The 26,375-nt window shown below is 56.7% G+C and overlaps 1 protein-coding gene and 1 long non-coding RNA gene across 6 annotated transcripts in view; one reads left to right on the top strand and one right to left on the bottom strand.

Annotated features, from left to right (window-relative positions):
• TRAPPC9 (trafficking protein particle complex subunit 9) overlaps nucleotides 1–26,375 on the bottom strand; it is a 387,455-nt gene that overhangs the window by 61,151 nt on the left and 299,929 nt on the right. The window lies entirely within an intron of this gene.
• LOC138446151 (uncharacterized) lies at nucleotides 11,320–13,979 on the top strand. The gene is made up of 4 exons (XR_011259149.1): nucleotides 11,320–11,471; nucleotides 11,929–12,040; nucleotides 12,701–13,319; nucleotides 13,540–13,979. It is a non-coding gene; the product is annotated as an uncharacterized lncRNA (long non-coding RNA).

Genomic DNA, 26,375 nt, shown 5'->3' with positions numbered 1-26,375 from the left:
CCCAGCCCCGACCCTGCGCCTGGAGGACCTCAGGCCAGGGGCCTGGAAATGCCATGGGAGCCGGCACCACTACACACCCAGGGCTTGGCAAAGAGCACAGGGAAGTGTTTGCTGGATGAATAATCGCGTGAACGTTGGTCACCGACTACCAGGTTCTTTAAGTGCACGTGACCTGGCAGTCATGGCACCGAGGCAAACCTGGATGCAGCTTCTCACGATTGCTGGGCCAACCTGGCATGGCTCCCCAGGAATGCCAGAGGGGCCCAGGTGCTGCCAGCCAACCCAGGCATCCCCGAGGGCCCTCCTGGTGTGAGCCTGCAGGCCCGAGGCAAGCGGGGAGCCAGCAGGGAGCTGACAATGACCCTCATTTGCCATTGGTCTTGGGCCAGAAGTGCCCTTGGGGCAGGAATTCATAGCACCCACCGTTCCTGGGTGACCTTGGCCGGATCGTGTGGGCGTCATCTAGGCCCTCCTGACACCCTGCTTCCTGTGGAAGGACCCCCGGCCACCTCCTGCTCTGACCAGGAGCGCAAGGAACACAGACGAGCCTGGGAACCAGTCTCCCTCTGGCTGCTGGCTGTGCTCCCGACAAGGTGGGTGGCCCTGGGGGAATCACGGGGGTTCTCTAGGCCTGGAGTTTGGGGACAGGCCCCTGGTGAGGCTGCGGGACAGCCACCCACAGTCCTCTGCCACCCACAGTCCAGAGCCCTCATCCCCTCTGCCTCCCACCCAGAGGCATGGCTGACACGCCAGCATCCTCATCCAGCGTGGGGTCCTGGGGTCACCCTGCTGAGCAGGGAGTCATAGGCATGCACGCCAAGTCGCTTCAGTCGTGTCCTACTCTTTGTGACCCCGTGGACTGTAGCCCGCCAGGCTCCTCTGTCCATGGGATTCTCCAGGCAAGAATACTGGAGTGGGTGGCCATGCCCTCCTCCAGGGGGATCTTCCTGACCCAGGGATTGACTTGAGTCTCTTAAGTCTCCTGCACGGGCAGGCGGGTTCTTTACCACTGGCACCACCTGGGAAGCAGGAGGGTCAGGGAAACACAAATCAACTCCATCCAGAGCCCAGACGCTCACAGATGAATCCAAACGCAAACACCACTTCCTGGGGGTCTTCTAAGCCCCAAGCTCCATGCTGTGCATTTAAAAGGTTGTCTGATACCCACGTGGCCAGGCTGCAGCCTCGCTAGACAGCTAGCGGGCAGGTATTTTCTGGGCTGCTGAAATCCTGCTCCTGCCTGGCCTTGGGGCTGCGCCTCCTTCTTCCTTTTAAGTGCTCCCGCCGGGGTGGGCATCCTGCCTGGGGCAAGATAAGCTGCTCCTGTCCAGCTCTGTCCTCGGAGGAGCCCTCCAGCCAGGCCTCCCCCTGCCTGCCCTGCCCACAGTGAGCAGGGGGCACTGGAGGGCAGAGCAGACCCCCGCCCCCTTCTGCCAGAGCCGGTGGCCCACCCCACCACAAACACAGCTTCGCCGCAGCCCGAACAAATAAACATAATCGGCAGGTGCTCCATCACGGCAGTCAACGGAGTCAACGCTTTCTCTTGCTTTCTTGCCCAGGGCTATGATCACAGCTCCTGAAGCTCCAGGAGGCGGGAGGAGACTGGCAGGGGAGGGCTCGGGGAGCAGGGCTGACCCTGGCAAGGGGAGAGGGCGAGGGGTGCAGCCGGGTCCTCGCAGCACAGCACAGCAGGCATCACCACCTTCAGCCCGCCCTGGGGGCGACGGGCTTCAGAGCGCTCGGCTCTCTGCTCTGGGGCCACGTGCTAGTCACTGGGCGATGCTCTGCAATCTAGTGTCCAGGCCCCAGGACAGCCGTGTCCAATCTAACGCCCTGAAACCCAGCAGCTGAGTGTGAGCACTCTGTTTTATAGATGAGGACACCGAGGCCGGGAGGGCAAGAGATGTTTGGCAGGATGGGCGGGGCCGACTGTGCCGGATGTTCCTGGCCGGTCCAGCCACCCCCAGCCCTGGGACTGGCAGCTGCGGGCAGGAGGGGCACTGGGACCAAACTAAACACTGGCTGATGCGATGTAAAGAGAGGGGGTCTGTGCAGACTCCAGGAAGCCTCCCGACGGGGCCCGCCAGTGCTCCTCCCCCTCTTCCTCCTTCCTTTGAAGTCCTTGGCTACAGCCATTTGGGGGATGGTGGGGGCGCGAGGAGGTCCAGGCCCCTGGCACTGGGCACGTCACACCACCCTGGACCTGCCTGCCACTGGCTTCTACGTGACAGAGACGTCTCAACTTTATCTCACCCACTATTATTTTGGGCTTTCTGCTGCAGAAGCCACACCTCAGACTACAAGATACAGCCTGCAGCCTCTGTCCATCACAGATTTGGTCCCCGTGTGCGGGGGCTCACGGCCTGGCATGTGGGAAGCTGAGTCAGCCCCTGAGTCTTATCCTGGGGGAAGGAGTGCTGGGATGAGGGCAAATCAAGGACAGGGGACGCGGAAGGCTTCCTGGAGGCAGCAGCAGCTCAAAGCGCAAGCAGGGAAGGCAGGGAGAGGCGTGGGCAGGGTCGTGGCAACCAGGAGCATCACCTACCTGGGACCCAGTCAACAGAGAGACCTGGAGGAAGTGGCTAGGCTGGGCCCCGAAAGTCACAAGGAGAGTTCAGCAAAGTCTGTGAAGGCCTGAAGCTGGAGGAGACCAGTGGGGGGCTTTTAGTAGTCCTGGCAGGAAGGGATATGGACCTGGGCCCCCCACAGAAGCCAACCACCAACACTAGACTGGGCGGAGCTCCTAGTCTCACTCCGTGACAGCAGCCAGCTCTGCGGGAGGGTGATGACCAGGATGCTATTCACCCATCTCTTCTGCCGTATTTCCAACCAATAGCCCAGCTCCAGCCCCACCCTCAGTCCTCACCAGCCTGCAAACTTCAGGTCCCCACGACTCTGGTGGGACAAGCTGAGCCACATCCAAGATCAGCAGAGCAGGTACAACGAATATATCATTGTAGGGAAACAGGGAAAATGAAGATATTTACAAAACATTTAAGGAAATTAGCTCTTGGGGATATCCCTGGTGGTCCAGAGGTTAGCAATCCGCCTATCAATGCAGTGGACATGGGTCCAACCCTGGTCCGGGAACTAAGATCCCACATGCCGCGGAGCAACCAAACCCATGCGCCACAACTACCGAGCCCGTGTGTTCCAGAACCTGCACCAGGAGAAGGCACCACAAGGAGAAGCCTGAGCGTCACAACCGGAGAGAAGCCCCTGCTCGCCACCCCTAGAGAAAGCCCACGTGTAGCAGCGAAGACCCGGAGTGAGTGAGTGACGTCGCTCAGTCGTGTCCGACTCTTTGCGACACCATGGACTGTCGCCCACCACGCTCCTCCGTCCATGGGATTTTCCAGGCAAGAGTACTGGAGTGGGTTGCCATTTCCTTCTCCAGGGGATCTTCCTGACCCAGGGATTGAACCCAGGTCTTCCGCATTGTAGGCAGACGCTTTACCGTCTGAGCCACCAGGGAAGTCCATTAAACAACCAGTGGAGTCAAAAGCTAATTAATTTTCAAAAAAGAAATGAACTCTCGCGCACACACACCTAATGGTCTTGGAAAGAAAATGTAACCATTTCACTGAGTTCTGGTTACTCTAGGTAAGAAACAGGACCTCAGACACACTGGAAGCCGGCTGCTGCGTTCAGATGTCTGAGAACTCGAGGGGACCAAGCCCCGGGGACCGGCTCGGGGCCGCACCTGCACAGCACCGTCTCAGCTCCGCTGCTGCTCAGTGCTCCAGGCTGCCAAGGCCGCCCACCCTTCCTGCCGGAGAGGCCGGGGGTGGGCACTGCCAGTTAGGGTTCTGATCACAAGCTGCTGTCTGTGAATCCAACACGACATCGAATCGGCATCTTTTTTTAAATCAGACAGATTGTTGATAATCCAAATTCATTAAGAAGCGATTGAAACTACCTGGTCAAGTCAATCAAAACACTCATTCCTTCAATCATCCATTCAACGATTACCCATCAAGAGGTGACTCTGTGCCAGGATCCGGACCCGCCGCTGTCCCAGCCGCACGGGGCCCCCAAACCCTGTCACTGTGGGCACACAGGAGGACGAGTCCCTCAGCCGGGAAGGACGACGCTGCAGACCACTCAGAGCGGGCCAGGGAGGGCCCGCAGGAGCAAACGCGCCCGTGTTCCAAAAACAAGGCTTCTGCCAAGAAAGCTGACTGTGACTCACAGTGAACAGAAAAAAAAGAAGTGATTTCTGAGAAGGGGAGGCACACACTCTACAAACACTCTTCCATGATCACCCGGAAGTGCTGAGGCGAACGGGACCTGTGCTCATCCTGGCGGAGAAATGGGGTCAATCAACCCATTCCATCCCTATGACGTACACACAGACACTCGTGGACACACACACACTCAGGGGGCCCTGCACCCAGTCAGTGTGTTCGCTCAGCCCTGCATCATCCTTCAGGACAAACACAAGAAACAGAAACGACAGCCTTGGACCCGCTCGGGGACGAGGCTGAGCATCTGTGTCCCCCTTGGAAGGCCCGGGCAGAGGACCACCTTCAAGACCCTCCAGCACGAAGGACCACCACCCCTCCTGCCCCACAGCAGGGGACTCCTGTTGCTAAGCAGGGGCCCTGGGATGCTGGGGCCTGGACTTTGGCCAACAGGGACAGAGCAAGGTCCCCGATGGAGAATTTCAGACGCTCTGCAGGGCCTTGCTGGGAAGCTGGTGGGCATCGCTCAATGGAAAGGGCTTTCTCAGCAGGCTTTGAGGGAGGGGGCTGCGAACAGAGACAAGACGATGGGAATGCAGCAGCTGACAGCCTCACTCAGACAGCTGCACCCCTGGGGCATCAGGCGGACCCTGCTAGCCCACCCACCAGCAGCACTGGGGCACCGTGCGGGCGTCACGGGAGGACGGGCGTGGAACTCACTCCGCGAGCCACCCGACTACCCGCCCGGGAAACGCCGTCATCTGGCCTCCCTGACCTGAAGCCCGTGTCACAGCTCACGATGGCAGGAGGTGAGTGAAACACACGTGCATGTGTGCACAGAGAGCCACGCGCACCAGAGGGCCACTGACACACGGATGGATGACCTGGTAAACCACCTGGAGAAGAACACCCTCCATGGCTGTGAGAACCAGGATACGCGGCATAGACTACACACGCATGTACACGCATCCACGCAACATTCACATATGAACACGCGCCTAAAGTTGGATCTCTCTACACAAAGACACAAGAAACGTACAGACTCAGCCCTCTCCATGTAAATGTGTATGTGTGTTTCTATATCTCCAAGGCCCTGAAATAGAGATCTACAGGCCTGGATGAATTAGTGGGTTTCAGAAGAAAGACTCCAGACCCCGGGGCCTGTGCTCCAGGCCAACCATGTCCTGAGCTGTCTCCTTTTCTGAAGCAGCCTTGCCTTGGGGCTCAGCACGTATGTCCCCCTCTCTGGCGAGGCAACGTCGGCCCCACGCAGGCTGAAGGTCCAGACCGACCACATGTGTCAGCTGGAGGCAGGTCTGCTCAGCGCAGGGTGCTCTGTGGACATCCAACACTGAACGTGATCACGTTGCATCGGGCCTCTGCTCCATTCATAACTCAATACAGGTGACTGCAGGGCACACCTGCCCCTGCCCACTGGTCCCCAGAGCCCATCTCGGGCAGGAGATTCCTGGGGGGCCTCTCTCCTCTGCACTTATCCAGATACCCGAGGAAAAGACAGCTCTCCTGGGGCCCGAGACCCCACAAGGAGCGCAGTGCATGGGGGAAGTGGACGACGCCCAGCTGTGCCCAGGACGCAGCTCCCGTCATGGGCAGAGCTGCGTGCTGACCAGGAGCCCTCGGCTCAGCTGGCCCCGCCTGCTCAGCTGTGGGAGAAGCGCGCCAGGGAGCAGGGAGGGGAGGGGAGGAGCATGGTGCACCGTCTGTGCGCACCCTGCTCTGATCGGGTCTGCAACTGCGTTACACAGCTCTTTAAGAATGTCTTCATAATCGTGAGGGAACTGCCTCGGAACCGTTCTGACTCTATAATACGGCTGCATTACCTGCCATATTAAATAGATAACACAGGCTCAGTTATACACCACGGTACATGGTGTTCAGTCACCTGATGTATGAGTGAGCACGCTCCTGGTCGTGCACCTCCCGGAGGGTGAGTGCCTACTGCCCGAGCCTCCGACAGCTTTCTCTCTGCCTCCTGGGTCCTTCCCCAGCGACCCCCAGGCCCAGCTCCCAGCTAGGGGCTGCTCCCAGCTAGGGGTGCTCCCGGAGGCACTGGCAGTATTAATGGTGATGATTTTCAACATTCAGACAGCCCCCTGGAAATCGTATGGGTGTCCCGCATCAGGCAGCACAAACCTGAGAAAACAGCACGCCTCCTCCCCGCGGCCAGAGCGCGCATGGCTCTGCGCGGTGACACTGGTTACCGCACTGGCAGCAGCTCTGGCTGGCAGGTCTGTGGCTTTGATTAATGAGATGAGAAGATGAGTTCATCACCCTTCACTGAACAGGCTGGGCCACAATCCTTCAAAGTGTGGGTGGACCCAGCGGTGGGGCGGGGCCCCTCGGAGGCGGCAGAGACACGGCTGTCTGCAGACCCCTGCCCACTCCCACCTGCCGAGCGTCCATGCCAGCTACTCAACAGGCCACCCGTGTTCTTAGCTCCAAAGCATTCTCTGCACCTTCTTTCCCGGGAAGGGTTCTGATCTAGGCACCTCATGGACGGTTCTTTTTTAAAATTTCTTTTTAATTGGAGGATAGCTGCTTTGCGATAGTGTGTTGGTTTCTGCCATGTATCCACGTGAATCAGCAGTTAGTATACGTATGTCCCCTCTGTCTTGAAGCTCCCGCCCACCCCTTATGTTGTTGTGGACGGTCCTGAGCTGACACTCCGTCCCGTCAGCACCTTGAGGTACCGCCTCCATCCTGGAAAGGCCTGCTGGTCACAGCCTGTGTGGTCAGCGAGCCCCACACTCAGTACCTACCAATGGCACCCCCCGAGTGGGAACGCAGGTGTGCAGGGACCCTTGCTGGAGACAGGAACGTGGTCTCCCGTGGGCAGCCCGGGTCCCAGGAGGGTGAACAGCAGGGGGCGGTCCAGGGATCGGCGCACACTTGCTCAGAAACACCTTCCAGAGCTCCTCCCCGAAGAGCGAGGAAGGCGCCCCTGTAAAGTTCCCTCCTGGTATCCCCCACGGGGAAGGGACCCAGGCGTCCGTCTGCCCCGCCGCTGGGAGAGATGGAACAAGAGGGCCAGGCCCTGGTTTATGCCGAGCGCAAGGCAGGGGTTCACAGGATGCTTGCTGAATCAAGGAGCAAGCAAACATGAATGAATCGTGAGCAAATGAACAGGGCTCCAGCCACTGTCTCCCTGAGGGTGCGAGCCAGCTCTAAAGCCACGAGGCTGTGTCTGTTTCCTTCTGTGTCAGCAATGGTCAGGACCAGGAGAGGGCAGGGCTGGCCTGGGGGGTTGGGGAGGAGCAGACCTGGAGAAAAGCCAAAGGTGGAGGGTGGGCAGGCCCCGCGCTGACTGGGGGACCTGGGGCAGAGCCTGGGGACAGGCGCCCCCCGTGGTTAGGGCAGAGTGAGAGCGCCCCACAGGGGTAACCTCAAACAGGAGGCAGGGGGCAGGTCTCACTCTGGTTTTGTCATTTCTACTTCTAAATAAATATGGGGATGTTTAATATTTTAATATTGCTTATGGCATCTGATTACTGCAATTACAGGTAAACATAGACCGACTACATATAACTTACACAAAGAATATGCAAAATATGCAAATGTTATTTGGGGTTTTGTTTAATATTTTTGTTTAGTTTTAATTCTCGGAGCAAATGGTCTCACTGCAGTTAAAACAAGAAAGCCAGGAAAACGCACACACGTGGCCACGCTGCGTCTTCAAGCGTTCTGGGGAAGGAGACGCATCGCTCTCTCCCAGCTTGTCAGATCTTCGGAGGGTTCTGTGAGGCTCACTGTGCTCAGAAGTCTCTGTCGGCTGAGCTCTTCCAACACGTGAAAAATCTCTCCACTTCCCTGATGGCCGTGGAACATCAAGAACCGAAATCATCTCGTTCTCTCTGAGTCAGGCTCAAAGGGCCGGCTTTGCTCCCCCGAGCCTCAGGTCGCAGATGCCGCCGTTCACAGTGCTTCCAGTGCTGGAAAAGCGCTAAGAGCTCGGCGCGCACAGGCCTGGCTGGGGTCCCGCGCGGCCTGGCCTGCGCCCTGTACCTGGGCGGGGCTGCTCATGGAAGGTCTCCCTCACTGCTGGGGTGGGTGGGAGGACGTGTGGGAGCCCCAGGCACGGTGTCCAATGTCCAGCATGCCCTGGTAAAGGGGGCCCAGCCAGGCACCCGGAATCAAATGCAGCCGTGCGGCTCTGGGGAGGGAGTGTGACCTCTCTGAGCCCTGGCGGGATGGCAGTTGCAGCGAAGGCGGCAGCTCCTTCACAAGGAGGGCTCGGCTTGAGGCCCGGCACACCCTCAGGTGGGAACAGGGTGGCTCTGACGACCTCCTCCCTCCATCCTCCCCTGCTCAGACCTCTCAGAACGCTGGCTGGCGGGGCTGGGTCTTGGTCGAGCCCCACAGAGTGGGTACCGAGTGGGCACCAAGGACACACTGGCACCCCTGCCCCCATATGTCACACCAACCTGGTCCCCTCCTGCCAACCTGAAGCCAGAACCAGCAGGGCCCCCGGGATCTGGGTGGGATGCCCACTTCTTCCATGGGGCGGTCAGTCCCCTGAAGCCAGAGCCAGCAGGGCCCCCGGGATCTGGGTGGGGTGCCCACTCCTTCCATGGGGCGATCAATCCCCTGCAGATGCAGCTGGCCTGGTGCTCCTGAGATGCGAGCGTCAATTATTAAACCACTATTTGTTCACGTCTCCGAGAGGCAGGAGACTGCCTCCTCCACAAACACGCTGCAAAGACAACCGGCCTACCCAGTGACCCTGTAACCAGGAGCTGGGCCGCAGATTGAAGGGCAAATAAATAATCAGGCCTAAAGGTCCTGAACCGGGATGCTGAAGCCACTCGGTACTGGCTCTCGTCCGGGCCTTCGGTCTCCTGCTGAGAACCTCGGGCTGTGACCACACAGCCCTTTGGGTCATGGGGTGCCCGGTACTCGGCTCTGGGGCCCTGATGGCACCTGCGTCCCAGCTCCAGCGCCTTGCCAAGTCACGTCACTTCCCCGAGCTTCAGATTCAGCAGCTTCACATAGCAGCAGCGTCCCCAGAGCCACAGGTCACGTGGAGACCCAGGACAGGAGGGGCTCGGCTCCTGAGCATTGTGGCATTGGCTGCGTGTTAAATGTATGGACTTGAGCCCACTCCTGAGCCTCTACGTAAGGATGCTTATGCGACAGGGGTCAGGAATCCCCTCCTATAAGCTCTTCTGGTGAGTCTCAAGTGGCCCGCCTGGGGCTTGGACCCAGGAAGCTCCATCAGGTGGGGGCATTGGGAAGCTGCCTGGAAAACAGCAGTCTACTCCCAGAAGGCCAGCCTGACCCTGTGCCCATCCTCGGATGCACGGTTTCCACAGACTAGGAGGCGGGCGAGTCCCTGAGGTAACCGCCTAGTATCCCCAGCTCATCACCAGGCCCCAGCAGCATGGCCTCCTATAGAACTAGGGGACTGGGAGGCTGTGTGCTCGGTGGGAGCCTGGACATGCCTCTGACCTCAACCCCAGCTCCCCGGGTCCCTGTCCCTCAGTCCTGCCACCTGCAGAGTGGACTGCTCTCCCCACCTCCCTGGGTCACACCGGAGATGAAACAAGGCCCTGCTGGAGGAGTGACAGCCGGGTGCAGGCCCCTCCCCTTCTCAGTCTGATGCGCCCCTCACTCCGGGAGCCCTCTCCACCACACTCTCCCATCACGAGGACCTGGGGCCTTGGGGACGGGGGTCCACGGGGAGGGGTGCGGACACTGGGCGGGGCTGCATGTGGGGCTGGGTGTCTCACCTGCGGGCAGCTGTGTGCCTGGCGCCTCCTCCAACCCCCACCTCTGCCGGGGACGCCCCAGGACCAGCGCAAGCTCTCCCAGGGCCAGGCTCCTGGAGCCCCCGGCGCCCCCAGAGATGACCGCAGAGGGCCGTGGGTGCTGCCTCCCGCTGCCCCCGACCAGGAGGCGCCTGAGCTCTGGCAGGAGATGCTGTGCAGACACCACCGGCCCTCCCCAAGCTCACCTGGAACGCAGGCCAATAGCAAAGGCACCAGACTGGGGGGGCGGGGGGTGGGCAAGCAAGCGACTCACCAGCTTTCCTCAAGAGCAGCGTCCCTAACTATCTGAGCACTGGCTCCACTTGTAAATGAGACAGGCTTGCTTGCAGAGCAATTTCTCCCCGAGTCACAACCCAGCGTGGCCCGAAAGGACCGAGTGAGGGAGGGGGAGGAGGCTGAGGGAGAGACCAGCAGGACCGGGCCAGGCGGCAGGGAGCGCGCGTCCACGCTCACCCTCGCACAGCCGTCCATTCAGACGCCCCATGGCCTGCTCGTGCCCTCATCTTCCGTTCAGACGGTCTCCGGGCGCCCGTCACGGCTCTGGCGCTGTGCCCGGTGTGGGGACACAGACGAGATTCAGCCACCCTCTGCTCTCCAGGGGGGGTGTGTCTCTGAGGGGAAGCGGGGCAGCGGAGTGCTCCGGAACCCGGTGGGCGGGGGGCTCTGACAGGAGGTGGTGCCCGCGCTGAGCGCTCACAGAAGAGCAGGAAGACGCGGGCGCTGTTCTCAGGAGGGAAGGCGTGGGGGGTGGTGGCCGGGGTCGGAGAAGGTGTGGGGGTTGGTCGTTGGGGTTGGAGAAGGCTTGGGGGTGGTTGTTGGGGTCTTGGACGTGGGTCAGCACCTCGCAGGCCCCGCCCCTCGGCTCTGCTCACCCCACTGTCTGCTTCTAGAAACCTCTCCCCTTGCTTTGCACGTTGCAATCCCACGATCACTTTCAGCCTCCTCTCTCATGGCACCCAGGCAAGGTGCGGCTCCCTGTTCTCAGCATCCCATGAGAACTTCGGGGCAGCCTGCCCCATCCCCCAAGCATTGGCCCAAGCCACCGCTCAAGGGGGAATACTGACTTGAACCCAAGCCCCGGAGGCCCAGGCAGCTGTGTGGTCTGAGCCCCGTGCCCCAGCTCAGGGCTCACAGGGGCCTGCAACCGCCCCCTCCCCAGCGTGGCACCCCGTCCCATGCGCCCATCTCAGGAGCAGCCACCGGCGTTGCTCGCCCGCCCCATGACCCAGAGACATCTAGTGAACTTGGGGCTTTCTGGTGCTTACTAAGCAAGACTGGATTTCTGCATAATAAAGTTCGTGCTTCCAGGAATAGAAAAGGCGTGTAGCTGACCACGCGCCACAGCTTTGGAAGGCGGGACAAATGCACGCTTCCTCCTAATGGCGGCGTGGGAGCTTCTGTGTCTGAGAAGGAGATGACCAAGGGCGGTCTCACTCCCAGCCATTGCTCAGGCCTCCCGGACAAGGCTGTGCGACCATCCGTGGCCTCCCCCGGGTTTCAGGTTGGTGAGGGGTGGGGGGTGGGGAACAGAATTGGGCAAGAGTCACAGTACCCTCCCCCACCCCAGCCAGAAACGCAGTCCCGGAACAGTCCTCTGCTCCAGGCCCCACCTGTTCCCGGGTCCCACTGGGCCCTGCCCACGCTCTCCGGCAGCGTGGGTGGATGGACAGAGAAGCTTCCTTCCGTCTGTCGGGTGTGGCACCTACCAGCCTCCACTCCAGGGCGACCACCTCCCTCCCCCTTCCCTATTTTATCTGGGAACCGAATCTGCCCCTTTGTTGACCACATCCCTCCTGGCCTCCTCCTGCACTAACTCAGCATGTGTCTAATGAGCTCTGACTGCAGCCAAGCTCCTTCCGTGCCCTGGACCACAGCTAGATGCTTCCCTACGCCTCAGCCCTCCAGCATCCATGGTGCCCCCAGTCCCGTGACTCGATCTCCCCTCCTGTCTCACAAAGAAAACAGGCCACAGGTGGGGTCCCCGCGCCTTCCTGCTACAAAACACATGCTTCTGGACTCTAGATGCCTCATCACCTGCTGGACTGGGGACTTAGCCCAGGTCGGAAAAGGGTAACAATCAGCCCCGCCCCTGCCAAGTCCACAGGAGACAGTGCTCACCCGTCTCAGCTGCCCCCACTGTCTGTGCTCCAGGCACTCGGCCCCATGGAGAGCCCCACCCTGACACACAGCATCCGCAGGCCCCCACCGCTCCCACCTCCTATCTCTGCCCACGCCACCTCTTCCGGCCCCTCCCCAGGAAACCCACTGCTACTGCTTGCCTGCCCTGCTCCCTGCCTCCCCGCCCTACTCCCTGCCTGCCCGCCCTGCTCCCTGCCTGCCCGCCCTGCTCCCTGCCTCCCCGCCCTGCTCCCTGCCTCCCCGCCCTGCTCCCTGCCTGCCCGTGCCACCTCGGTACTGTCACACCGCTGAGGGGCACGGGTGGTTGGGGGGCGAGTGGGTGGTGGTAAGCGCTCACTGAAACCAGGCTCTGAGCCTCTCTGATGCCGCATCCCGAGCCCCAAGCACAGGGTGGTTCCAGCAGCCCTCACGACGTGCTCAGGGTCCTTGGATAAGGACACCGAGGCCCAGGTCCTTCCACCAGGCCAGGCGACACTGCCTTCAGCATCTCCTACCAGCCCAGCCTCCCAGACCCCCATTCCAGGTCCTCAGCGAGGTTCATGGTGTGTGCCCAGGAAGCAGGTTCTGACTGGTCCCTTCCCCCCACCCCAGGGCGGCCTCTCTCCAGGCAGGCCTCTGGCAGAGCCAAGGGTTCCTGCCCCCACCAGGCCCCTGAACACAGCTGCTTCTTGACAAGGCTGAAATAAGCAGACAATGCAGCCTGCAGATCCCGGACACTGTGTGGCCCCGGCCGAGCGGGCATCTCGCAGGCTGGCAGGAAGTGGCTCTCTGGCACCTTCCCACGGCTGAACTCCTGGACGTTCCATCAGGGCCACGTACGCCGTCAGGAGGAGAGGGTTTCCATGCACGCCTGGAGCGGCTGCTGCTGCCCATCCAAACCAGACGGGGGGATGGGCTCTGGAACCTGCAGGCGGGGGGACTGTAGCCAGCGCTCCGAGCCTCTGGCCCAGGTCCCCTCTGTGACAAAGCACAGCGGTCATGTCTGCCTTGCCGTCCTGCCCTTGGTGCCTTGTTGTGATGAACTCTGCCCCACCCTCAAGGAACCGGGGTTCCTCCACTAGAAAGAGTGCACTTTGGGTGGACAGGGGAGAAACATCTGCAGGAAGCGGTCCGCTGTCTGCAAAGGGGAACACAGAGGCTCCAGCAGCCCTCGACACGATGGCCAAGCTCAGCCGATCCACGAGTCTGATCAGCTCCTACTGCTGAGAAGGTAACGTGCACCACGCACCCTGGCTAGACAGATGCCAGGGACACACTGTGTCCGTTAACCTCTCGCTCAGCTCCACAAACCAGGACTGTGGTCCATTTAGACCCAGAGACTGCGGTTCTGCGAGGAGACACCTCAGAGCTGAGGAGGAGGACCCGGGCACGCGGCTCCTGCTGTGGTTCCGGCAGACAGCGCGCTGCCCTGCGTTTCTCTGTTCCACCAGGATCTGAACATCTCCCACAGCCAAGCAAGGCTGGGGAAAGGCGTTTCGAGCCACGGGGCCAACCCTCTGAGAAAACTGACATCTCCGAGAGCGAAGGTTGCTCAGCTGGTTTTTTCCAGCTGCCGGACTTGATCAACCGTCCGGTGACGAAGCACCGGCCAAGGCCTCGGGGAGAAGGATGTTGTCAGGAGCCGCCTGGAAAAGGTCAGCAGCGGAGTCTTTGAAGCTGCCTTGTCAGGCTCAAGGTCTGGCTTCAAAGTGGCCCTGAAGCCAGCGCCTTTTAAAGGATGGCTTCCTTTGTCCATGCCTCAAATGGGAAGGAGTTATTTCCCTCCCTCCAAACCTCTTAGCATTGCAGCTTGAGCTGACCCACATTTGTTTCCAGACCTCCTTTCCTTCCTAAGAAATTAAACAGCTTAATTTCAAACACTCTCCCTTAAGCATCTGCTCTGTGCTTATTTAGCACATTTCAAATAACGTGGGTGAGACGCAGAAACGGAGGGTAAAGTCGAGCGGAGCCGGTAGCCCTGTCTGGTGGCGGCTGAGCGAGAGGGACAGACCACAAGAGGAAGACCAACTCTATCTAGCTCTGCGAACACAGGACCCCGAGGGAGCGGCCCCAGCTGCACCCACGCTCCCACAAGCGCTCCTCCGAGGGCGTCTCCGCGGTCACGGCCATGCACGTGGTCCGTCACTCCACCTGCTGTCCGCCCGAGGGAAGGACTCTCAGGGGAGGAGGCAGTGAGCACTCAGGTAGAATCACCAATCCACGGTCACTCGGGCCCACGACTGAAGCCAGAGCTTCTGCGTCCAGACGTGCGCCCCTCCCAGCCTGGTCTGCAGGGGGCTCGGCTTGGACACCACCACCCTGGGCAACCTGAAGGAGACCTAGGCCGCCCCTCCTGTCGGGACCCGTCTGCTCAGCTGTTCACAGGGGCCAGAGGGCAGCTCTGGGCGAGGCCGTGGACCGTCAGTGTAGGGCACACAGCTGTCCCTGAACCAGGAAAAGGCATGTCTTCCCCTCTGCTGGCTGATCGCAGGGGTACAAGGAGCCCTGGAATGGTGAGCCCGGGGCCTTGACCCAGCCCAACTTCCGGATGCTCGATCTTGGGTGAGTGGTCAGAACTGTGAGCTGTTTCTCCACGCACCAAACAGAGACGCCTATGCCCCTGAGCACGCCCCAAAGGCCAGGCCTCGAGGGCAAGGGGAAGGCCAGTGCCTGCTCCCTCCCACCCCTGCCTCCTGGCCACCCCCCCATCAGGAAGGCTCAGGCTTTACACAGCCCCACCACGTCCCTCAGGCCTCCTGAGACGCAAACGCGTGCACAGTGGCCCTTTCCTCCTGCTCGGCCTTGCGCTTAGCAGGCCTAAGTCCATCTGGCCTAGGCTGAGACACCACTGAGCAGGGATGGGCTGCCAGGGGTCTGTCCCCACCTCCTGGCACGGAAGCTGGCGGCACAGCCCCAGGACCCCTCCTCTGATGGGGAAACCAGAAACCCCATCCGAGGCCTGGGCCTTTATCTCAGCAGGCACTTCCAAAAATACATACGGAAGGTCATCTGGCTCATCTTCTCCACGAGAAAAAGCCAACAGGAATTGGTTAAACTTAATGCCAAGTGGGAGAACAAATACATGAGATGCTTCCCAAGGCCCCTTTTGGCTCCTGCAGAGTCTGGGGCTCAGCTCAGCACCTGGAGAGCCAGCCAGCTTGCCGAGGACATGGCTCCCTATGAAGAAATGAACGAGGGAGGGGTGAGCGGATGGAGGGGCCACCGTACGGCCCGGCTCCCAGTGCAGCCAGGGAGGGTGGGCCTCAGACGGAGGGCCCCACCAGGCTGGGGAAAACAAGACTGGAGCCTGGCCCTGCCACTCCCCAGTGCGACCAGGAGCAGCTCCCCTGCGATCCCCTGCAGGGGTAGGCGGTGCTTCCCTCTGTAGACGAGCCCCCTGCAGGAACCCGGCACAGTCCCCAGGTGTTGGCTGTGCTGTAACTGACCAGGCTCCCCTTCGGCCACCCCAGCAGCCTCTGGGCCGCTGCCCTCGGACGCCTGGGGCCAGGCCCCCAGGTGGGGACAGATGGCCAGTGAGGCCCCTCCCTCTGGTGGTAGGGAGGCGGCTAGGCTGCTGTGCCCGTGGGCAGGACCAGGAGCCAGCTCCCCACTCGGGCACCCTGCTGCTCCCTCGCCCAAGCCTCCTGCAGGAGGCCCACACTGGCTGGGCCTCCACCGGCACGTCTAGAAAAGATGCTCTGGCCTTTGAGAAAGGCTGAGACGGCAGACTTGCCCACATGGGGGAGGCGGAGGCACCCCCTCCATCACCACCACCGCATGCACCCCGCACTCACCATCTCACTGGCAGCCTTGCTCTGAATGCTGCAGCTAAAAATACGCACCCACTGGTGAGACACGGAGGGCCTGCTGGCGCGGGCAGTGTGCAGCCTTCTCCCCGTGGAGGGCTGGAAACAGAAGCTGGGATCTGGGGCGACATGACCCAGGACGGCCAGAAAGCCCAGTGGTCCCTGGCCAGGACTCAGGCATCGAGGGCCAAGGGGTCGGCACTGCCTGCCACTGGGGGTTCAGACGGGGGTCCCACCGGGGTCACCAGTCTGCCCAGGCAGTCTGGGTGGGGCAGGGGCACAGGGCTAGAATTTTAACTGCTCAGGCACAGGCCTGAGTGCCCTAAGAGACGCCTTGTGGAGCAGGCTCACGTTTATTGTCGGTTGACTGCTGAGCCTCACGGCCATCTCCCAGGTCTTAGGTCAAGACAGTCACTGGAGTCACAAAGCCAGGACTCCAGCCCAGGGCAGCTGCCTCCCAAGGCCACACGGAAGAGGAGGTGAGTGAGCTGGGACCAAGGCCGAGGAGAGGCGGACGCCCCTGGTCTCCCTCCTCTTCCCCCCAGCCTGTCCCTGGCTCCTCAAGAAGACAGCTCAAGCCTCCTGACCAGCGCCTGCTCTTCTCGGGGGGAACTGGGCCCAGATCCTGGCACGTGCCCCTCCTCACGCCCCTGGAAGCTGCCCGCACTTCCGTCACCGACCTGACGCCCGGGTTCCAGGTCTCAGAGCAGCAGCGCAGAGGCAGTCAGAGGCCTAGACTCGATGTCCTGGGAGGGAGACCTCGGGCAAGGCCCTCTCCTGGATGCACACCCCCAGCTGTCCTCTGTGAGCCGGGACGACCGGGTCATCTCCCCAACCGGGCCTCTTCCAGGCTCTGAGGCCACATGGACCTGTGAGCATCTTGCACACTGAAAACCAGGCATATACGCTCTTCAGCATCTTCCTTAGTGAAGCAGGCAAGGTAAGAAGCTGGTCCTGTGTCTGTGCTCAGAGGGCTTCCACCTCAGATGGTGATACAGGGGCAACTTAAGAAGAATATGAAGGCACCGCCAGCCCGAGGGCATGGAGCTGGCACGGCTGACGGACAGGGCACGGGACACCCACACTGGCCGGCGCTTGCTGCAGCTGTGCCAAGGATGGCCGGCGCAGGGGAGGTGACGGGGCCAGGCCACACGGGGGCAGGTCTACAGGGGACCTGGGCCTTGGAGGAGGAAAGGCAGGCAAGGCTGCTCAGACGGGCCACCAGGGCAGTAGACGTGACAGCCCCCCAGATGGGAAGCAGCCTCCAAGGTGCTCCACACGATACAAGGAAGCCACACAAGTGCAGGAGTGTGCAACCAGATGCTGGCCTTGCGGCCCTGTCCCTGGTGATGGGGGCGGGCAGGACAACCTGAGGCAGGGAGGACCGCTGCTATTAGGACACCTTGGGCAGCAGCACAGAAGGCAGCAACTGGAGGAGCAGCAAAAGGGGCCTGGGGAGAGGGAGGGAGGAGGCTGGGCCATCGGCAAGAGAGGGAGCTGGGATGGGGGAGCTGCTAGCTGAGACCACCCCCCACGGGGTGGGGGGAAGGGTGGCATGGGGAGCAGGGAGGGGGCCAGGGCAGGGGGAAATGGGGGACCAGGAGGCCGTGGAGGGCATCTGCACCCCACTAGGATCCACCCGTGCAGCGTCACGAGGTTGAGAGGCTGAGAGGGGGGCAGGGCTGGGGCGGAGGTGGGAACCTGGTTGCCGCTGGGGCACTGGCGTGTTGGCATTTCCAGGAGAGAGAACGGAAACCAGCTGCTCATCGCCCAGGAAGCGAGGGAAGGGGACAGACCAAAACGGCCTTGCTGTGCTGGACTGGAATGAGAGTGTCAGGGTGATCTGGTGGCCGTCGGTGCAGACAGGAGACACTGAGTGTGCGTGGGCAAGTCTGTCCTTAACGTGTCCACGCACATCCCTGGGCTCTGCCCTCCAAGAAGGCTGGGGAGCAGCAACTCCCCGGGACAGACAACCGTCCTCCTGTCTGTGGCTCGGTTTCTGGACCCTGGTCTTCACTCACGGGAACCAAGATCTCTTGGGAAAATGGGTGCTGTCAGAGCAGTACCTGCCGGCAAATCTGAGACCCCTGGTGCCAGGAAGCAAGGGCGTGTTCAGAGGATGATGGAGACGTGTCGACAGGCACAGGAATCAGCCCGACAGAGTGCCACGGGGTGTCAGGATGAATAATGATGGTAACGTGCTTAATCCGTTGAGTAAAGTAGGGGAGGTGACTCCATGCAGAGTGAAGGGACAAAGAGAAGTACAAAGAGAAGTATGATGACTGGTTGGCGTCTACAAAGTTTCAAAGCACCTTCCCACAGAATGCTTGGTGACTATAAAGGAGCCTGACAGGAGGGAACGCTGGCGGGCGGCGCCGTCAGGGGAGCGAGGCGGCCAACACCTTGTCTCTGTGGGACAAACAGAGCTCAAGGGCCATCTGAGAGGTGTGGCTCCTGCCAGGGACGCGGGCACTGACTCTAGTCACGAGGACACATCACGCAAGGCCAAGTGGAGGGCATTCCACAAATGGCCGGTTGGTGATACGTGGAAGCATCAAGGTTAAAAACAAAAACGTCTAAGACTGAGGAATTGTCCCAGCCCGATGGAGACTAGAGACGTGCTGACTGCAGGCAGCAGTGGCTCTGAGCCCCACCCAGAACCTTCCGGAACAAAGGACACTCCTCGTTCACAGGCAATGCAGAGTTTGAGATGACGGTGCACCAAGCCAGCCACTGACTCTAAAGCAGCTCAGAAAACAATTCTAACCACTGTGCTTGCAACTTTCCTGCAGGTCTGTCAAAAATAACACAACTGCTTCCGCCTTTCTTTCTTTTTCCTTACTCCTACTTCTAAAAGCCTATGGAAATTCTGGTTAGAAGTCAGTAGACCTAGGCGTGACAGCCAGCCACAGGTCACCAGCTCATCATGATTCCAGGAGGCACGAAAATGGGGACAACATGGACTCTGGGGTCACGGCGACCAAGCTCCAGCCTTCACGCTGCCGCTCACTGGCTGAATGACCCCGCGGACGCTCTGCACTTCCGTGCCCCTAAAGCACAAAAACAACACTATCTGCTTCTGAGATGGACTGTGAAGGTTACATTATTAATTCCTTCAGCAAATATTTATCCAGCTGATATGTTCAGCTGTCACTGAAATGTCCCAGTAACAGTTTCAGGTTCTGAGAGCATGGCAAAGACCAGATTCTCTCTCTGTGGAGCTTATACTCCAGCAGGGGTGCAGAGACAAGAAAACAAACAAACAAACCTGCATTGGTAATGAACTTTCAGAGATTAATAAGAATTGTGGAGAAAAATAAGGCAGGCATGGCCTTAGAGGTGATGGGGGAATGGGGAAACAAGAGAAGAGAGCTCGGAGAGGAAGAAAAAAAAAATCATCACACAAAACAAAACCAAGAAGACACAGATCACAAAAGTCAAGATGAGTAACTACTAAAAAAAAAAGCATAACAGAACCTATGACAGTTAAGACCAAACACATGAGTCATACCAAAGGATGTAAGTGGCCTAAATTCCCTTATTAATCAAAAAGACACTGAAGTTAGATCACAAACAAAACGCAGCTCTGCGCTTCATCTAAGAGAACCACACGGAGGGGAAAAAGTAATTCTCAAATGTTTAAACCAAAACAAGAGGCAAAGATACATCAGCCAGCCAAAAAGAAAGCAAGGATGGGAGTTACAGGATCAGACCAGATTGAATAAAGGGCAAAAACATTAGAGGAGACCGACAAAGACACTTAAAATGGCAAAAGGCACAACAAAGTGAGAAGAATCATGCCTTTTATGCACTAAAGCCCATCAGCCTTCATACGGCACATATCACAGGACAGACAGAATCACACTGATGGACAGAAGGCCATCGGTGTGAAGGCGATCCATGTTAGCAGTGACTGTAACTCCCTTCTCAAAGTCCAAGTGAGATCAAATAGGGAAGGATCTCAAGCAAATTGGTAAGGTAGAGCCGGGCAACACATTTCAACTCAATACACTTAAAACAAGGAACAAGCCTTCCTTTTACATGTCCATGGAGTAGTCAGACAAAAACATTTATCCATAAAGAAATCTCAGTAAATTCTAAGAGGTGAGAATAGTGCTAAACTGATCACGGTGTTGTTACCTTAGAAAGTCATAACAAGATGAGAAAACAAGAAGGCTATGTGTTAACAACTCTTGAGATAAAGATGAAACAAACTAAAATCACAGAATGCCTGAAAACATCCAACATGAGAAATTTCAATACCAGAATATGGTTAAAACCATACTACAGGAAGCGGAAATGGAAATCACGGGAAACAGAATCACAGGAAAATTCATAGTCCCATAAAACTATACTAATAATAGGAAATTTTAAATGAATGAATTAAATGTCCAACCCAGTGAGGTAAAAATAATATAAGCTCAAATCAGGCAGAAAAAAAATTAATAAAGACAGAAGAATTATTGAATTAGAAAAGAGACAGGGGATATAATTAATGAAGAAAGCAGATCATGTGTTAGCTTGCTCAATCAAGGAAAAAAAAAAGAGGAAGCAAAATTTTATAAAAGAAGCAAAAATAAGGGGGAAAAAACCTCAGAAAGGCAGTTAAAGACCTAGAGAAATTTTCTTTTTAAAAAAGTGAGCTATATAAGCTCTTACTGAAGTCATAAAAATACATATGAAAGATGTTCAACAGGTATAGGGTTGATTTTACAAATCTTTGGCATAATAACAAAAATACAGTTAACACTGCTGAACTGCACCCTTAAAGAAGGTTAAGATGGAAAATCTGTATTATGTGTTTTCTTACCACAATATTTAAATAAACAAAGGAACAAATGCAAGAAAAAGACATTAAAGAGGATTATCTAAGCCAATATCAAAGTACACTGTAAACTTACAGTATACATACAAGGATGATACTGGCTCGCGGACAGACAGATTAATGGAAGAGAATTCAAAGATTCTCCTAAGCACATGAGAAACTGGCATTGCTTATTTATGAAGAAAGAAGAAAGTGAAGTCGCTCAGTCGTGTCCAACTCTTTGCGACCCCATGGACTGTAGCCTACCAGGCTCCCCTGTCCATGGGATTTTCCAGGCAATAATACCAGAGTGGATTGCCATTTCCTTCTCCAAGGAGAAAACAAACTATTTATTAAGTAACTTGTGGATAACTAGCCAGTTTTCCAGAAAAAGAAAAGGTGGCTCCATGCCTCACTGCTCACACCTTAAAAAATTCCAGATAAATAAAAGATTTCAATGTTAAAACAACTGAGTCCATGTTAGTCCATATTAGAATTTTTTTTTAATGTAAGCTAAATGAGGAAAGTCTAAGTATGATATAAAAATATAAGGTGATTTTTAAAGAGATTGCTAAATTTAAATGAGCAATTTCCAGCTTGACTCTCTCCTGGGAGCACTAGACTACTTATTAGGGTATTTGTTGCAATGTTTAGAACAGCAAAAGATGCTAAAGGTCCACCAAAAGATACAGGGTAAATCAGTTACATACCCCTTGCCTGCGGTGAAAAAGACTGCTGCGGCTCCACCTACCTGCGCGTGTATCTCCATGTGGAAGGAGACCCAGCCTGCGTCATCACAAAGGAAGGAGAGGGGCAGAAAGTTTGCCCAAGGCAGCCAGGGAGGTGCACACACTCTGGATGTTCTATCTTCTTTTACAAATTTCCCACCTTTTAAATCAGTTTACATCATTATATTTGGCAAAGGGGCCAAAGAGACAATGACTCAGCCCCTTGGCTTCCCTGCACCCATCACCGGGCCAGCCGGGCTTCAGACCAGATGACCACTCGCCACCGCTCAGCCTCGGGGAGGGGTCCTCAGCCCATCAGCCTCTGCTGCTGCTGACAAGCTCTCCATCCGACTCTGCGTGACCCCAGGGACTACAGCCCCCCAGGCTCCTCTGCCCAGGGGATTCTCCAGGCAAGAACACTGGAGTGGGTGGTCATTTCCTTCTCCAGCGGGATCTCCCCAACCCAAGGATCATATCTGGGTTTCTGGCATCTGGGACTCACCAAAGTCTGGTTAACCTGGCCCTGTACACCTGGCCTGGTCAGGGGGCCTGAGTGCTGGCACTCTTCCCGGGCACAGCTGTTTGGAGACGTGGCCGTGGGGGAGAATGCATAGCCCAGCACCATCACTAAGCTACCTCAGCAGCAGACGGAGGTCAGTGGGTGGCTCAGCTGCCAGGGAAGCCGGGGCCACATACAGCCGTGTGCTTGCGAAGACACAAGTGCAGCCTTTTGCCCACGAATCTCATGACATAAACAAACTGACGATCCCCCACTGAGGCCTCCAGGTACCAGCTTGATGGGAGGACATTCTGCAGGACTCGGGGCGCATCTCCCTGAGAGCCCCGGGAGGGCGGGAGCAGCCTGAGTTCAGTCGCAGGACAGGCTGGCTGCCTGGCGTGCCTGGGGCCAGACTCCTGGGCGGAGGTGGACAGTGCACAAGGGGCCACGGAGACGGACGGAGCAACATTCAGACACGACGAACCCACAGCACCCTGCAGTGGTTCTGTCCCCGGGGAGGCCTGTGAGCCTCATCAGGGCTGTGGGCCGTGCTTCGTCCCAAGCACACTCCTGTGAGACAGGTGGCTGCAGGTGTCAGGGTCCAGAACTGCCTCTGGCTGCTACTTCCAGGACAGCTGGCAAGCACACCAGGCTGCGTGGGGATGGTCTGTTGACCGATCTGGGATCCTCTACCTGCATCAGACCAGCAGAGTCTGGAAGGCAAGGATCAAGTCTAATTTACCTCTGGGTCCCCAGCACTTGGGTGCAGATGGACAGATCTACCCATCCAAGAATCTGTATTCCCTGTAACTTCATGCAACAAACACCCCACGAGTCTGTTTCCTAATTTGTACCAGTTCAGTTCGGTCGCTCAGTTGTGTCCAACTCTTTGCGACCCCAAGGACTGCAGCACGCCAGACTTCCCTGTCCATCACCAACTCCCGGAGCTTGCTCAAACTCACGTCCATCGAGTCGGCGATGTCATCCAACCATCTCATCCTCTGTCGTCCCCTTCTCCTCCTGCCTTCAATCTTTCCCAGCATCAGGGTCTTTTCCAATGAGTCAATTCTTAGCACAAGGTGGCCAAAGTTTTGGAGTTTCAGCTTCAGTATCAGTCCTTCCAATGAATATTCAGGACTGATTTCCTTTAGGATGGACTGGTTGGATCTCCTTGCAGGCCAAGAGACTCTCAAGAGTCTTCTCCAACACCACAGTTCAAAAGCTTCAATTCTTCAGTGCTCAGCTTTCTTTATGGTCCAACTCTCACATCCATACATGACTACTGGAAAAACCATATCTTTGACTAGACAGACCCTTGTTGGCAAACTAATCACTCTGCTTTTTAACATGCTGTCTAGGTGGGTCATAGCTTTCCTTCCAAGCAACAAGCATCTTTTAATTTCATGGCCGCAGTCACAATCTGCAGTGATTTTGGAGCCCCCCCAAAATAAAGTCTGACACTGTTTCCACTGTTTCCCCATCTATTTGCCATGAAGTGATGGGACCAGATGCCATGATCTTCCTTTTCTGAATGTTGAGCTTTAAGCCAACTTTTTCACTCTCCTCTTTCACTTTCATCAAGAGGCTCTTTAGTTCTTCTTCACTTTCTGCCATAAGGGTGGTGTCATCTGCATATCTGAGGTTATTCATATTTCTCCCAGGAATCTTGATTCCAGCTTGTGCTTCCTCCAGCCCAGCATTTCTCATGATGTACTCTGAATAGAAGTTAAATAAGCAGGGTGACAATATACAGCCTTGATGTTCTCCTTTTCCTATTTGGAACCAGTCTATTGTTCCATGTCCAGTTCTAACTGTTGCTTCCTGACCTGCATACAAGTTTCTTAAGAGGCAGGTCAGGTGGTCTGGTATTCCCATCTCTTTCAGAATTTTCTACAGTTTATTGTGATCCACACAGTCAAAGGCTTTGGCATAGTCAATAAAGTAGAAATAGATGTGTTTCTGGAACTCTCTTGCTTTTTCGATGATCCAGTGGATGTTGGCAATTTGATCTCTGGTTCCTCTGCCTTTTCTAAAACCAGCTTGAACATCTGGAAGTTCATGGTTCATGTATTGTTGAAGCCTGGCTTGGAGAATTTTGAGCACTACTTTACTAGCATGTGAGATGAGTGCAACTGTGTGGTAGTTTGAGCATTCTTTGGCATTTCCTTTCTTTGGGATTGGAATTTGGCCTTGGAGTACAGAATGAAGCAGGGCAGAGGCTAATAGAGTTTTGCCAAGAGAACGCACTGGTCATAGCAAACACCCTCTTCCAACAACACAAGAGAAGACTCTACACATTGACATCACCAGATGGCCAACATTGAAATCAGATTGATTATATAATTTGCAGCCAAAGATGGAGAAGCTCTATACAGTCAGCAAAAACAAAACTGGGAGCTAACTGTGGCTCAGATCATAAACACCTTATTGCCAAATTCAGACTTAAACTGAAAGAAGTGGGGAAAACCAGTCAACCATTCAGGTATGACCTAAATCAAATCCCTTATGATTATACAGTGGAAGTGACAAATAGATTTAAGGGATTTAAATCTATTTATTATTTAAATCTATTTATTAGATTTATCTGATAGAATGCCTGATGAACTATGGACAGAGGCTCGTGACACTGTACAGGAGGCAGCAATCAAGACCATCCCCAGGAAAATGAAATGCAAAAAAGCAACATGGCTCCCTGAGGAGCCATACAAATAGCTCTGAAGAGAATTTAACTCAGATTACCATTATATCTCCTACTGTGTGCAAGAATCCCTTAGAAGAAATGGAATAGCCCTGATAGTCAACAGAAGAGTCCGAAATGCAGTACTTGGGTGCAATCTCAAAAATGACAGAATGATCTCTGTTTGTTTCCAAGGCAAACCATTCAACATCAGAGTAATCCAAGTCTATGAGCCGACCAGTAATGCGCAAGAAGCTGAAGCTGAACGGTTCTATGAAGACCTTACAAGACTTTCTAAAACTAGCACCCAATTGGTAACAGGGGGATGGTAATTATGACCTGAAAACTTGCACGGGTCAGACAAACTGCACAGAGAGTTTAGGCACAGCGTCTTCCTCCCCAACATGAGGGCATGTGGTTCTCTGAGGCACAGCAGTGGGTGACCCCACACAAAGCGCCACCTGGCCGCTATCTCCCAGACGGGCACTGCCCTCGTGCCCACAAGAGCTTCCTGCAGATCACAGCTCAGCGCCGGGGCAGGGGCTTGCTCGGTGATTATCCGGAGGACGAGCACTGAAAGCATGCCCTCCACGGTGTAGCCGACACCTGACCGGGACTCGCCGGCGCAGACCAGGCGCTGTGCATCTGAGAGGCTGGGACAAGTACAGTGCTATCAGCTGTGAGAAACTGCTCGGTCCGCTAGTCACCACTGCCCGGTATCCATGGAAACAACTGGACCGGCCCTCAACTCAGGCCATCAGGAGGCCCTCTGGGTTCTGCCAGGCTCCCACCCTCGTGGGAGCGCAGCCTCCCCCAGCCCAGGGTTTCCCAGAGGAATGGAGACAGGAGGCAGCCGACTAGGGGTCCTGCCCCAGGCCCCTCCCCAGCCCCACCTTGCCCGCTGTCCCGCCTTGCCCTGGGACGCTCTACAGAAGGAATCCACACAGCCCTGGAGCCAGTCCAGAACCTGGCTTCCTCTCCTCCGGGACCCCCACGCGACATCAGTCCTGGTGGGCTCCATCAGCGGCCCTGTGAGTGGTGGCGCTGGCACAGGAGCTGTGCCCTCTGGCACCGGCCCACAGGTGCAGTGTCAGGGCCTCCCCGTGGGGGCGTGGCCCCGAGACACAGAAAGGCTCTGTGCGCAGCCGGTGCAGGCAACTTACATAACAGCAAACACCTCCAAAGAGCAGAGGCACCCAGACACCAGAACGAGCAGTAAGTCAGCCTGCATCCACATGATGAAAGTGTAACGAGGACTTGAACAGCAAGTGTAAGACGTGTCCATAACATGAGAAATACTTGTTTTCTCGAGTATTAAAAAAAAAAAAGGACACAGAGTACAAGAACGGTATGATCATCTCGGCGAACAAAATGTAAATTGGGGGATAGCAGAAAGACCTAGAAAGGCACAAATATGAGATGAAATCGAGACTGGTTTTGGGGGCGCAAGAGTGGAAAAAGATAATTTTTCTCCATCGAACTTTTCTGATTTGCCCTGCCTTTCTATAACGAGAATATATTGCTTTTGTGAAGTGAATGAATGGGAAGGTCAAGATTCCAGGGTAAGGAACCTTGCCTCTGAAAAACCAGTAGGACAGCCCGAGTGACGTGGAAAGGAGCTGGTGACCCCGAGACATTGGCTCCATGGCACAGGTGACAGGGAGGGGGCAGGTGGCGTGCACTGGGGCCAGGGATGAAGACCCCACCCCAATGCAGAGGACAGTGGGCCAGGGAGGCCAGCCCAGGGCAGGAGGTGGGCAGACGAAACTCACA

The sequence above is a fragment of the Ovis canadensis genome, chromosome 9 (assembly GCF_042477335.2).
Source record: "Ovis canadensis isolate MfBH-ARS-UI-01 breed Bighorn chromosome 9, ARS-UI_OviCan_v2, whole genome shotgun sequence".
In the NCBI taxonomy this organism is placed as follows: domain Eukaryota; kingdom Metazoa; phylum Chordata; class Mammalia; order Artiodactyla; family Bovidae; genus Ovis; species Ovis canadensis.
This window is presented reverse-complemented; position numbering and strand designations above follow the sequence as displayed.